This window comes from Micromys minutus (assembly GCF_963924665.1).
Source record: "Micromys minutus genome assembly, chromosome: 22".
In the NCBI taxonomy this organism is placed as follows: Eukaryota; Metazoa; Chordata; class Mammalia; order Rodentia; family Muridae; genus Micromys; species Micromys minutus.
In genome coordinates, this window is record NC_137957.1 from 19,196,247 (window position 1) to 19,209,326 (window position 13,080).

The 13,080-nt window shown below is 35.0% G+C and overlaps 1 protein-coding gene across 1 annotated transcript in view; it reads left to right on the forward strand.

Annotated features, from left to right (window-relative positions):
* Nucleotides 1–13,080, forward strand: part of TRHDE (thyrotropin releasing hormone degrading enzyme) — a gene marked incomplete at both ends in the record, with an annotated part of 372,282 nt that overhangs the window by 204,889 nt on the left and 154,313 nt on the right. The window lies entirely within an intron of this gene.

A 13,080-nucleotide genomic window follows, 5' to 3' on the forward strand; every position in this document is an offset into this window, starting at 1 on the left:
CTTTGACCTATGCCATAGATACATCTATCACTTCAGAAGGGATTTTTTATGGTAATTGTATTATTTTGAGATGAATGCACTTAAGAGTAAGACTTACTCATTTAGAAAATTGTTTGTGTGGAACCTATGTTTAGATGAAGGCACAGTGGTGTAGCATGAATTCCACGACTTATTTGTCTTTCATGTGTCTTTTGTTTAATGCCTCTTTTTCCTCCCCCCACCCCAGTTTCTGCCAAACCACAAACTCTAATTTCATAAATTTCACAATTTTAGATTTTTTATATCCATTACAAATTATGAAGCACCGACCAGTACTTGGTTTGTTTCACTTAGTATAATGTCATGTTCCACTCGTGTTGTCATAAATGGCATTTTCTTCTAGTTTAAGGCATTTCCCTTATACATTCATATTTCCTTATACATGCATCACTGGTCACCTTGAGTTCATGGTCCCCTGTGACCTTTCCTTCCATTACAGTGGGTGAGAGTATCTAATTGTCATTCTTTCATATATGATTAAATGAGCATGGAGACCATGATTAACTCCAAAGTTATCTAAAAGCAGGACATTTCTCTACCACAAATTCAAATTGCTCCTGATGAGGAAAAAGTTTATGTCTTAGAGAAAAAATTTACAATAGTATTGCTGTGTCCAGGGGCATTAATTACACATCCACACTTCTACCCATTCTTTACTATTCATCACATCAAGGTATCTAGTTATGCTTTTATGATGCAATGAAAAATTACAGTATCTGAAGCATCTCATCATAACATTGAAATAAATTAGAATGGCAGTTAGTTCTGGGGTTGGGGCTTAACAGTAGAATATGGGCTTATCATGAAATTCAGTTGTAACATTTTCACCGAGAAAGCCTTTTGGTTGGTCTTTAAAACTGAAAATAAAGAGGTATATGAATAAAGAAATTGCTTTTAAAGAACTTTAAATAAAAGCTACCGCTATTATATTAGAAGCATTCATTAACAAATGTGAAAACTTAAAACTTCAATGTTTAAGATTATTAGAACATCTCCAAAGGTATCTTTTGTACTTTAGATGAGTTTAAACCAGCTTTAAAAATTTCATTACATGGAAGATTATTACCAATTTATAATTTCATTATGTCTCAATATTAAAATATGTTCTTATTACAAATGACATGTTGCCCATATAGGTAAGGCTTTTTTAAAGCTCATTCAGTGGCTTGTAATAAAATTCTCTCTATTCATCATTATGAAATGTACATCTTAGATTAAAAAGTAATCAGCAGAATTGTACGTGGGGTGAAAACAGATAGATTTTGATAGTTTTTAGCATGGCCGCCTAGCCTCAGTTTCATGCCTTTAGATTTATGTCTTGAAATATTTTGCGTGTTTTATTAGCTAATCTATAAATGTTAACTCGTAATAGAGATTTCCTAGGAGGCTTTAAAAATGAGCATAGAGTGTAAGGGACACATTTGTGACCTTTGTCCTTTTATAGATCATGTACTAGAAGCACGGGGACGTTGAGGTACCCAAATTTAAAATTATATTTATTGTCAGTCAATACCTAACTATGACTTGTAAATTAATAATGATACAATTACAGTGACTCAAAAACATTCACTCTATCAAACTGAGAATTGATGGAGTACCACTCAGCTATTAGAAACAATGATTTCATGAAATTCCTAGGCAAATGGGTGGAACTAGAGACTATCATCCTGAGTGGGGTAACTCAGTCACAAAAGAGTGTACATGGTATGCATTTACTGGTAATTGGATACTAGCTCCAGAAAGCTCTGAATATGCAAGAAACAATTCACAGACCTTATGAAGCTCAAATAGAAGGAAAGCCAAATTGGGGATACCTTAGTCCTTATTAGAAGGAAGAACAAAACACTTAGAGGAGAAAATACAAGGTCAAATACAGGAGCAGGGATTGAAGAAAAGATCATTCAGAGGCTGCCTCACCTGGGGACCCACCCCATATTCAGTCACCAAACCCAAGCACTATTTCTGATGCCGAGAAGTGCTTACTGGCAGAAACCAGATAAGGATGCCTCTTTGAAGGCTCTGTCAGAATCATACAGATACAATTGAGGATGCTTGCAGATAACCATGGAACTGAATATGAGGACCCCAATGAAGGTGCTAAAGAAAGGACTGAAGGAGCTGAAAAGGTTTGCAAGCTCATGGGAAAAACAACATTATCAGCCAAATAAACCCCTCAAAACTCCCATGGAGAGGTCTTTGTTTCAAAGAGGGCATGTTTTCCCAATGTAGAGGACTGCCAAGGCAATGGGGTGGAGAGGGTGATTAGGAACATGTGTTCCTTCTTGAAGACAAGTTGGGGGGGTGTTGGAGCATGGTGGGGGAAGGGTATAACATCTAAAATGTAAGCACAGAGAGTATATAATAAAATAAAAGAAGAAAGAAAGCTCTATTATCATTAATATGGAATAAAAATAAATATCAACAATGCTAGAAACAAATCCTCTTTATTTTCAGTTTTAGGAAGTGCAAATACTTCCTGATCTTTGGTAGCCTTTTTGTTTTTAGGAACTGAGTTTTTAATGTAATGAAATACTTCAATATGCAAAACTCACAGAACCCACAACAGAGAAGTCTATGCTTAGATTGCCCCTCCATAAAACATTAATATCTTCTGTGAAAATAAAATTTTGGAGAATAAGTTAGCTACATAAATAAGAAAGAATGTCAAGTGTCAGACGGCTTTGCCAGCGTTATTTGTCATAATGGCATCAGCAAAAGAAGGAAAGAAATACTGCAAGGAATAAGTGTGATGGCTGTGTCAGTAGCAGCTCACTACTGTGGTGTGTGCAGTGCTCCTCCGTGAGTGGGTGTCTCTAGCTCTACTGGAGCTGAGCTGAAAATGGAAAAGCCAGAAGCCATACTCCTGTCAGGAGTAAAGACATTCAAAAGGTTGACCTTGTTTTTTTTGTCTAATCTCAAAAACCAGTGCTTTTGATCGTTTTTAGACACTACGCCTCAAACACTGAGAGAATTCATTTTCTGGGAACATTTCTATGACAATGTTCACCTTGTATGGAGCAGCAATAAAGAATCCCAGAATTATATAGTATTATTGAGGAGCTCTTATTGTGATTTGGGCTGATATCCATGTTCAGCTAACAGTTGCTCAGAAGAATTGGAGGTTCTGATTATTGAGTGGCCAGGTATTTTTAGAACCAGTAGTGAATACTAAAGCAATCAGTGTTTACATCACATCTACTGCCCTGAATTAAAAAAAAATTCAATAATATCTATCTTCCCCTGGTGAACATGCCTGAATTTACCATTTTATAGAGATGAGTCCTTTTGGGTAGTATGAAGTGAGGTCAGGAGAAAGGATAGGGAAAAAAATAACTCTGACTCTAAGCACCTTCTTTTAGCTGATGGATAAGGTTATACTTTCTGGGGTGAATTTTCCTTTTGGTGCTTGATGTAATTTTATCACTCTTGGCTAATGGGAACCTTACTGGATTGTTTAAACTCCAGTTTGGTATTGATGGACAGTTACATTAAATCCTGTTTAACTTAGTGTTAGAGTGTATGCCTTGTATCTGAGGCCTGACCTTGATCCCAGTACTTAAGAGAACAAAAAAACTTATTTCTCAGAAGGGACAAATGGAGTTACTGACATATAATTAATATTCTTCAGTACCACTTGATTACTTTTGTCTTAGTCAGGGTTTTTATTCTTGCACAAACATCATGACCAAGAAGCAAGTTGGGGAGGAAAGGGTTTATTCAGCTTACACTTCCATATCACTGTTCATTACCAAAGGAAGTCAGGACTGGAACTCAAGCAGGTCAGGAAGCAGGAGCTGATGCAGTGGCCATGGAGGGATGTTACTTACTGACTTGCTTCCCCTGACTTGCTCAGATGAATTTAATAAAGGCATTTCCTCATCTGAGGCTCCTTTCTCTGTGACAACTCCAGCTTGTGTCAAGTTGGCACAAAAACAGCCAATATAACTTTCATTTGAAAAAGAGTTCATGGTAACTCAATTTTAATTCTGACAAAGGGACATAGTAAGTTTTCTATGAGGAATCTCTTATTTATAGATTAGAGTCTGATGTGGGTCAAATCATACCACCGAGTATATAGTCTGTCATGATGATTTGTTTTAAATGGTTTGTAGGCAACTGCTTCGCCTCATGGCACTATTTAAGAATATACTTCAACTATGCCTATTAACTATGGTCTCTGGTTGTTTATTAAAGAATGCTGTCACATAGTCTTGCATATCAGAAAGCTTAAAAGAACAGAGATTGTGAATTTTCCCTAGTTCTTAAAGGAACACTAGACATGAAGAAAATTAATGTAAATTAATCAACTAAATTTTATTATGCTAAATATTTAGAGGATATGAAGTATATTGCCTACAGCATTAACAAATGTCCCCAATTGTTTTGGTTACAGTCAGAACTGCAAAAAGAAAAACTAACTGCTATGAGGCTTGTATCAATGTAATAAAGTGATTCCCACATTTTAAATTATTGTGTTTTTTATTTACGAAGAAAGAGAAGAAACCTTTGCCATCTGAAATATTGAACTTACTGAGTTATTTTGTTTAAATTTAAGCATATCTATATATATCCCTTAGTCATTTAAACCCATTTAGAAAACTCTGATAGTCAGAGGGATAAATGAAGAAAAGCAGGTTTTGTTGAGGTATTTTACTTTCTCAGTGAGCTGTTCATTTTTTATGCCCATATGTGACTTGGTAGCTCTATAGAAAGTGCTGCTATATCTTTTTAAAAGATATTAACTATGCATTCAAATGAAAGTTGGTATATTGTCATACTGTTTATTGCCTGTCATTCAGCAGAATAAAGATATATTCACCCAGTATCAATATGGGACAAGAGATAGGCTAGCAGGAATATAAGTTTTAGAATCTTATTTTGTAAATCCTGAATACCATGTAAATAAACATATGAACACACTTAATTCTCTCCATATTTTTGTCTGTGAGTTGTGGTCAAAGTCCACATATGATTTAACTAAGTCCAATTCATCAGAAATGGGAATTAGAAGGTGATCCAGTTGTTTTTAATTAGGTGATATTTTAGACTCAAGTGTCTCTAAATGTGGAAAATAGAGTGTCTAGGAAGTCACAAGGTTCTGTGTAATATTTTCTTTCATGTAATGTATTTTGATTATGTTTTCTCCTCTCCTAGCTCCCTGCAGACTGTCCCCATTTTCCACCTACCAAAATCAATACCTTATTGTGGTTTCCTATTGGAAAACAATCAGGCATGTAAAATTAATAATAATGTAAGAACAATCAGGCCAGAATAGGGCAAAGCACACAAGTCAAAACAAACAAAAAAAGGAACCTAATGAAAAAAACAAGAAACATACACATACACCAACACACATATTTTTACACACAGAAAACCCATTAAAATAAATAAAATAATATATAATGAATGATCAGCAAGATTAAATATAAAATGCCCAGGCAAAGCATTATAAGATAAAAAATTTCTTAAAATTCTTTGAGATTATTTTTGTTAGCCTGCCCTTAAGTGTGTTTTAAATGCTCACTGAGACTCCTTTGGAGGAAAATAATTTTTTTCTCCAGAAGTGGAACTGTGTCTTTTTTGATCCTTAAAGACTTAAAATGATATTTGCATTGAAAAACTAGAAATGAGGAGAAGGAGTGCGTACTTGAGTGTCTTGGGGTTTTAAACTTCAAAATAGGTTCATTTTGTATGTCTTTATGTTCTCCCCTCTTCTATACATGAGCATGTTTTTCAACCATTAGAACAACCCTTTTAAAGTTAGAACAGTATCTTCTGTACTGGGAGCCATGCCCCTCTATTCTGGGAGAGAGGGTTTTGCTTGTACTTTAGCATTAGTGATAGCAATCTTTTCCTTTGTGGCTAATGGGTTATCTGCAAAGAGGAGTCATTGTGGTGGTACAAACAGCAGTGTCATATCTGAATTAACATTGTGCACTGATGTCCTGACACCCCATCCACCCAAAAGTAGACTACACCTTAAAGGAGCCCAAATGAAGACAGTATAGGAACAATGTCAGTGTTGAGAGATAATCTGCCACTTGGACCCTAACCCATATTGGATGCAGAGAAATTAAGAATTTCTACTGAGTACTGTTTAAAATAGCATCTTCATTCACCACCTTATAACATTTAAAAATACTGTTCATTGTGACTACTATAAGAAATGTTTAAATCCACCATTTTAGGTCTCCTGATTTTTATTACAGGAACATATTCTGTTAGTAGAGCTCTTTGCAGTTTGTTAGAAGTGTCAAGAAGGTCATTCAACTGTTAATGTTTGAAGTATATTAACTAGTTTAACTTTATTGCCTTTATACATTTATTTATTTGTTTGTTTGGTTGGTTGTCTGTCTGTCTGTTTATACTATACATCCTGTCCTGACACTGTTTTTTCTCTCTCCTTTCTTCCTAGTCCCTTCACCCGTCTTCCCTTCCCCACCTCCTGTCTTCCCCATTTTTCTTTAGAAAAGGGCAGGGCTTTCATAGATATCAATCAACAATGGCATATCAAGTTACACCTCTCCTATTAAACCTTTATAAGGCAACCTAGTAGGGGGAAAAGGTTCCCAAAGGTAGGCAGCAGAATCAGAGACACCTTCTGTTCCTACTGTTAGGAGTCCCACACAACATCAAGGTGCACAACTGTAGCATCTGTGCAGAGAGACTGGGTTAGTCTCCTACAGGCTTGCTGGTAGGTAGTTCCATCTGTGTAGATGTAGGTAGATCCCCTATGAGCCCAGGTATGTAGATTTTGTAGGTTTTCTTCTGGGGTCCTATAATCCTTTTCTCTCCCTCTACCACAGTATTCCCTAGTGTGTGTCTGTGGCTCGCTGTGTCTGTTTCCATCAGTGGCTGTGTGAAACCTCTCTGATGGCAGTTGTGTTAGGCACAAATCTATGGGTGTAGCAGGAAAATATTAGAATTCATTTCATTACCTGTTTATTTTTTCTCCTTTTGCCAGTTGCGTTTGGTTTTACACTAGGTCTCTGGGCTATCCAATCTTTCAGTCCTAAAACTCCAGGCAGTGTTAGAGGTGGGCTCTTTCTCATGGCATGGATCTCAAGCTGAACCAGTTATTGGCTGGCTACTTCCACAATTTCTGAGCCACCTCTACTCTAGTCTATCTTGTAAACAGGGAAAATTGTAGGCTGAAGGTTTTTTAGTTGTAGTTGAATTATAGTTGATTTTATTTATTAAGTAGCAATGATTAACTTAATTTTAGAATAAAATCACTTAAGTAAATATTAGCCATAAAGTAGAGGATAACCAAGCTACAGTCTATGAGAAGCTGAGTAACATGGAGGGAAGGGTGAATGGGTGGTGTTGTGAATCTCACTGTGAAGGAGAAACAAAAGGAATATTGCAGGTGGATGGGGAAGTGGCCTGGATCAGGGGTGGTGATAGGAACAGGAAGGAACAGGTTTGGTCAGAACAAAGGGAGAGAGGAGTGGGAGAGACAACTGGAATTAGGGGACATCTCTGGGATGAGTCATAAACCCAGTGCAATGGAAACTCCCTTCTAGCTAAGGCTCCTAGAAGTGGGAAGTAGGAGATACAGGGCTTGAACTGTGTATCTCCTGCAACCAATCAGACTTTGATACATTTTAAGGTTAAAACTAATTGATAATTATTACATTGTTTATTTATTTATAGTTTTAAAAATAAAAATCTAAAAACTTTGACTTTGCTTGAGTGTTTCAAGCTTTCTTTAGAGGAACTTCAGTGTTTCTGATGTGTGTGTCCGTGTGTGTGTGTCCGTGTGTGTGTGTGTGTGTGTGTGTGTGTGTGTGATTGTGTGTGCATGCTTGTGTGCATATGTGTATGTGCATACTTGTGTGTATGTGTTTGTGCATGTGTGTATGTGTGTGCATATTTGTGTATATGTGTGTTTGTGTGCATGTGTGTGAGTGCATGTGCATATGTGTTCTGTGTGTGTGCATATGTGTGCATGTGTGTGTGTGAGTGTGTGTGTGTGTATGTGAGTGTGTGTATTTATCATTTAGCTTACAGCTTACATTCACTAAGACAGTTGTAGAAAGAAGAGTATAAGAAAGCTCAGTTTGGCAGTAAGGCCGCATACACATGCCTGGAAGTATCTGAGAGGTCTTTCAGAGAACTGCATCATTTATTTTTATATAGATGTTAAATTTTAAAATAGAGCTACATATAGTGAATTTTACACATGTTCTTAATGGATGCTTTTGTAAAAAACTACCTTTTTATTTTTTTTCTAGATAGACATTGTTTCAGGTTTTTATAATCTGGACCTAGAGATCAAAGGTAAATGAGCAATACCTGGGGAATAACATATGTCTTCTGGAGAACTTATTCAAATTTGCATGGTGCCAAAGCCTTTGAACATTTCCTGCAGAATTTCAAAACCAATGAAAATTTAACAGGGTTAGACACTCTCTAGGACCAAAACCCCAATTGAAGCTGAGTGTAATTCGATTTTGTCCTGTCCCATGCCTCGCAGTATTGCAGAGGGTTACTCTGCTCACTCCTTCAAAGAAGAGTCAACTGTAAACAGAACTGACCAGCTTGCTTCAATGAACAAGAACAAAATTATATTGCAAAAGTATATTGGCCAAAATATCCATTTAGGTATTGTTATTCCGGAATGCACAATATTGGCCATAACAGATTATACCATATTTGATCTGTTATTTTCCTTGCTACTGGTAAAAAAAAATATGTTATCTTCATATAGCATGAAAATAACACAAACTGGCAATATTCATAATTTTCTAGGTAAAAACGCATTTGTTTTTCACAGCATTTTACCTGAGCACAACTAAAGCTGAGAGGCTTCAGGGGACAACTAAAGAAGAAATGAAAACTGAGCCCATTTCTATGCAAGAGGAGGCTGTCTCAATCTGTCACCCTTCTGAGGCTTCTCCTGTTACTTAACATTAGGTCTAGATATTGCTAGACAAAGATTTCAGAGATAATAAAGTAACACATATAAGTAATCAAAAAATTTAACATATATAGATGGTTTATTTTTTTTTTTGTGAAAGAAAACTGTGGATAAGTTGATATTAGTTACTATGTTGCTTGCCTTGTCACCCTTGTGGCTTTAACGAAGTGTACAAATATAGCAAGTGCTATACACACCCGACAACACACATGCTTAGTAATCTGTGGGGTAGAGTAAGACATTCTGCTAGGCTGAGAGTGTCTGTCTCAGACTAACTCCATCACTGATGGGCACAGGGCTCTGCTTAACTGGGAACACAACCCAAAATTCTGTAAGTCATCCTCTGACAGCCTTCTGGGTAGTCTTGCGGGTTCTACCATGCATACATTTACATAGCCCTCTTTGGGTTAAGTTCATCTCCTTACCTTTTTATCTCTTTTAGAGATTGAGGATAGAAAATTCTACCAATTACAGTCCGATTTTGGTCAGTTAGTATCATAAGTATCTCTGAAACATGAAGACACTAAAGCATGTGTCTTCTTTCCTAGAATGTGCTTCACCAACACCTGTGTCCAATTAATTCCTTTAATCATTTCATGTTCTTCTCTGCAGATTTTATTTATAATCCAATGTTGCTCTTTTTCAGGGCTTGGAGTGTAAACTGACTTGATAATTTTATATAAATTGGTTGGCTGCATTGAGGCCACTTGCCTTTCTATCTGTTCATGCATTTCATTTGTTCTATTTATTTGAGAGGATGATTTAACAAGTACGTAAATTCAGTGGCCTACTATGGTGAACTCTATGGAGTAAATCTAATGTAAATGTAAGTTTCTAATTGCTATGTAATGGTATTTTGCATTCATATACATCATGTTTTATATTCTGAATGGTGGTTTCAATGTATATAAATTATTTCCCCTTCTATTTGATCAAGCATATCCCTGTCAGCAGTGGCTTTGTTTGCACAGTAGTTCACAGCACAGAGCTGTAACCTTTATCAGACTCTTAAAATTCATGCATATGTCCTGACAAGAAAACATGCTCCATGTGTCTCAAAGTTTTAGCCAAATTACAGAAAAAGAAGAACAATTAACTGATCATTATAGTTTTATTTTAAATGTCTTACACTTTTTCTTCAATGAAGAAGTTTTAGTTTGCTAAAATGATGATTTCATTTAGTTGTCGGGTTTCTCTTCAGACAGGCCATGCACCTGAAACTTGGTTATCTCTAAACTTGTAAATTTTGCCTCCAAGAGAGGCATATATTTTGAAATAAATTTCTCTGAACAAGGAAACAAGAAACAATTGCTCTTCTGTTTTCTCTTTGTTGTGTGGTAGTGTTAAAAGGGATGCACTGTGATTTAAATACTAAATAGCTTTCCAATTGTCTGATTAAAATCTAATTAGAATACTTTTTTTTCTAAGAAAAAAGTTGACATTAAGAGTTTTCCATTCACATGCCTACTCCCTACTGATCCAGTTCAAAGTAACTGGGATGTGATGTACTCCAGCCATTGACTAATTAAACTAAAAAAAAAAATATGCAAAGTTCATTGATTTACCTTCAACACAAGAGGATTTTCTATAAATTTCTAATTTCTCTTGAGAACTGATAGATCATATTACTTATCATGATTGAAAATAATTTGACATCACACAAGAGAGTGTCTTTTGTTTTCTTGCCAACTCTTATAATTGCACCTTTTGCTTACCAAAAAGATGAAAGATTGCAAGGATTAACGTGGCTTGCCTTCTTTACCTTTCACAGATAAAAACAATTTACTGGATCATATTTATGCTAGTTGCTCTGTTAGGAAAAGAAAGGGGATGTATTCAAGAGAGGATTAAATAATGAAATACATTGGGTCTCAGAGGATAATTTTTTATAGGCTAAACCAGATTATTTTTACCATAGCAATGTTAGTTTATTTTAAATTATACTTATAGTTTCTAAAATTGAGAGGGATGCTTCTCTGCCCATTTCATAGGCTAATCTTTTAGTGTTTTGATACTTTGTTGCCATGTGATCTTGTCTCTCCATGTTCAAAAAAAACCTATGAAATCCATTAGAATCAAAAACTTCTAATTTTTATGGCCATTTGTCTTACCAACATCTCTCTTGCTAACAGGTACTTACATATGATTTTATTTTTACATTCCAAATTTGGCTTTCCAGTGAGATCACTTGTGAAACACATATCAAAATATTAACAAGAACAGGAAATTATATAACATTTGTATATATCCATTCCATTAGGATGCTACATTTCAGTGCTTTTGCTCTTTTCTAGTGGATTTCTAGACTAGCTGTTGCATTGTAAAGACAGAACTTTTGCTAACTACACAGTGGGTATATTGTGTAATGGAATTCACAGTAGTCTAGGATGCTATTACTCTTTTGCTATTAACAGATGAGATTACTATTTATCTGATTTGATTAAGTATATGAGCTCTAACAACATTGTATTGTTTGATGTGACTTTAAGGTTATTTCCTTTTTTATCTTCATTGGAAACCAATTTTCCTCTGTTCACTCCAGTGTTTTTATGAGGTCTTTATTCAAAAAATTGACTGTTTATATACCTAAATACTGAAACTCAATGAAAAAAACTTTTATTACTTGAAATGCATTAATATAACCAACAAGAAAACTGTTACAAACTTAAGGTGATTTTGATCATTTTTATTTCATAAATTAAAATAAAATAATAAATTAGTCAAATGATAATCAGGTAAATAATGTCTGGGAGTTGATTAGATCTTTAGAATTACCAGAGATTTGAATGTCAAACTTGTTTCTCATTAGAATTCAAGCAGAAATGTAATATTTTTACAATCAATATAATTTATTTTAAATGAATACTATATATAATGAGTTATGAGTTATACTAATATATGCTGAATGCTCTTAATTAAATTCTATCAATCAAATATTTAAGCATTTTGATATACCTCCTATTTATATATACAAAGTATTGGCGAATCTTTTTAACAGATGTTAGGACAGTTATCTGTTGTTTAATTGGATGGGCAAATTTGATTCTATTTACATACATTTTGAGTTGGTCAAAAATTAAGCATAAAGGAAAATGTTTTTATGGCCAAAAGATAGACAGGGTTATTATGATGATAGTAAGATCGAAGCATTGCTTTTCAGAGAGTTGTAAATATCTGAAGTATTCCCAAGGCAGTGATAGTCTAGAAGAGTAGGAATGGGCTGATGCCAACTCACAAAGGACATGAAGCAAAATTTCCTGACTAGGCACTATGATCCTTCAGGGTACACTCTTACTTCACTATAGTTTATAATATTTAGAGTTTTGTATATGGGGTGTTCAATAATGAGATTGTTCCCTAACTTAACAGTCAACTACAAAGTGAAAGTCAACAGAGAATTAATGGAATACTGTAGCATTTTCAGATGCTGAAATTAGTAATTGATTAGATTTGAAAGAGTAAAGTTAAGCTGGGAAAAATGTCAAGAAATCTACACATTTGTGATTAGAAAGGGGTACATTACATCATAGGTCATATGTTGGGACAGAAAATATTAGACAACATGTAATAATTGTTAGCATGACCTACATTGGAAGCAGACCCAGGGCTGTTATGTTAGACTCTGGAATACCATAATTAATTAAAATATGAATGATAGTAAATATATGTTTGGAGAATCAGAAAAGATATTTATATAATCTGTATTTTTAAAAACATTTTAACTACAGAAACTAATAACTTTTAAAATTTCAGTTTTGAGATCATAATTCTCCTTTCTATTTTCTCCCACCATGCAGCCCTTTATGCTCACTTTCAATATCATGGCCTATTTCTTGAGGCTGGCCTTAAACTCTCAGACAGTCTGAACTGCACTCCCCAAATGTTGTGACTGCTAGACATGACTGACAATATGGTTGCATTTTAATAGATCATGGGCACATCAGCAAATAGTTCAGGGTTTCGTTCTGTACAGTTCATCACATTTTGATTCATCTTGTCTTTTTCCCTTTGCCACATCAAGCCTTGGATAATATGAAACACAACATTCAGCTTGGATGTTAAAATTAGGTATCAGGCATTTGAGGATGCGATCTCTGAAGAGTTACAACTTAACCCAC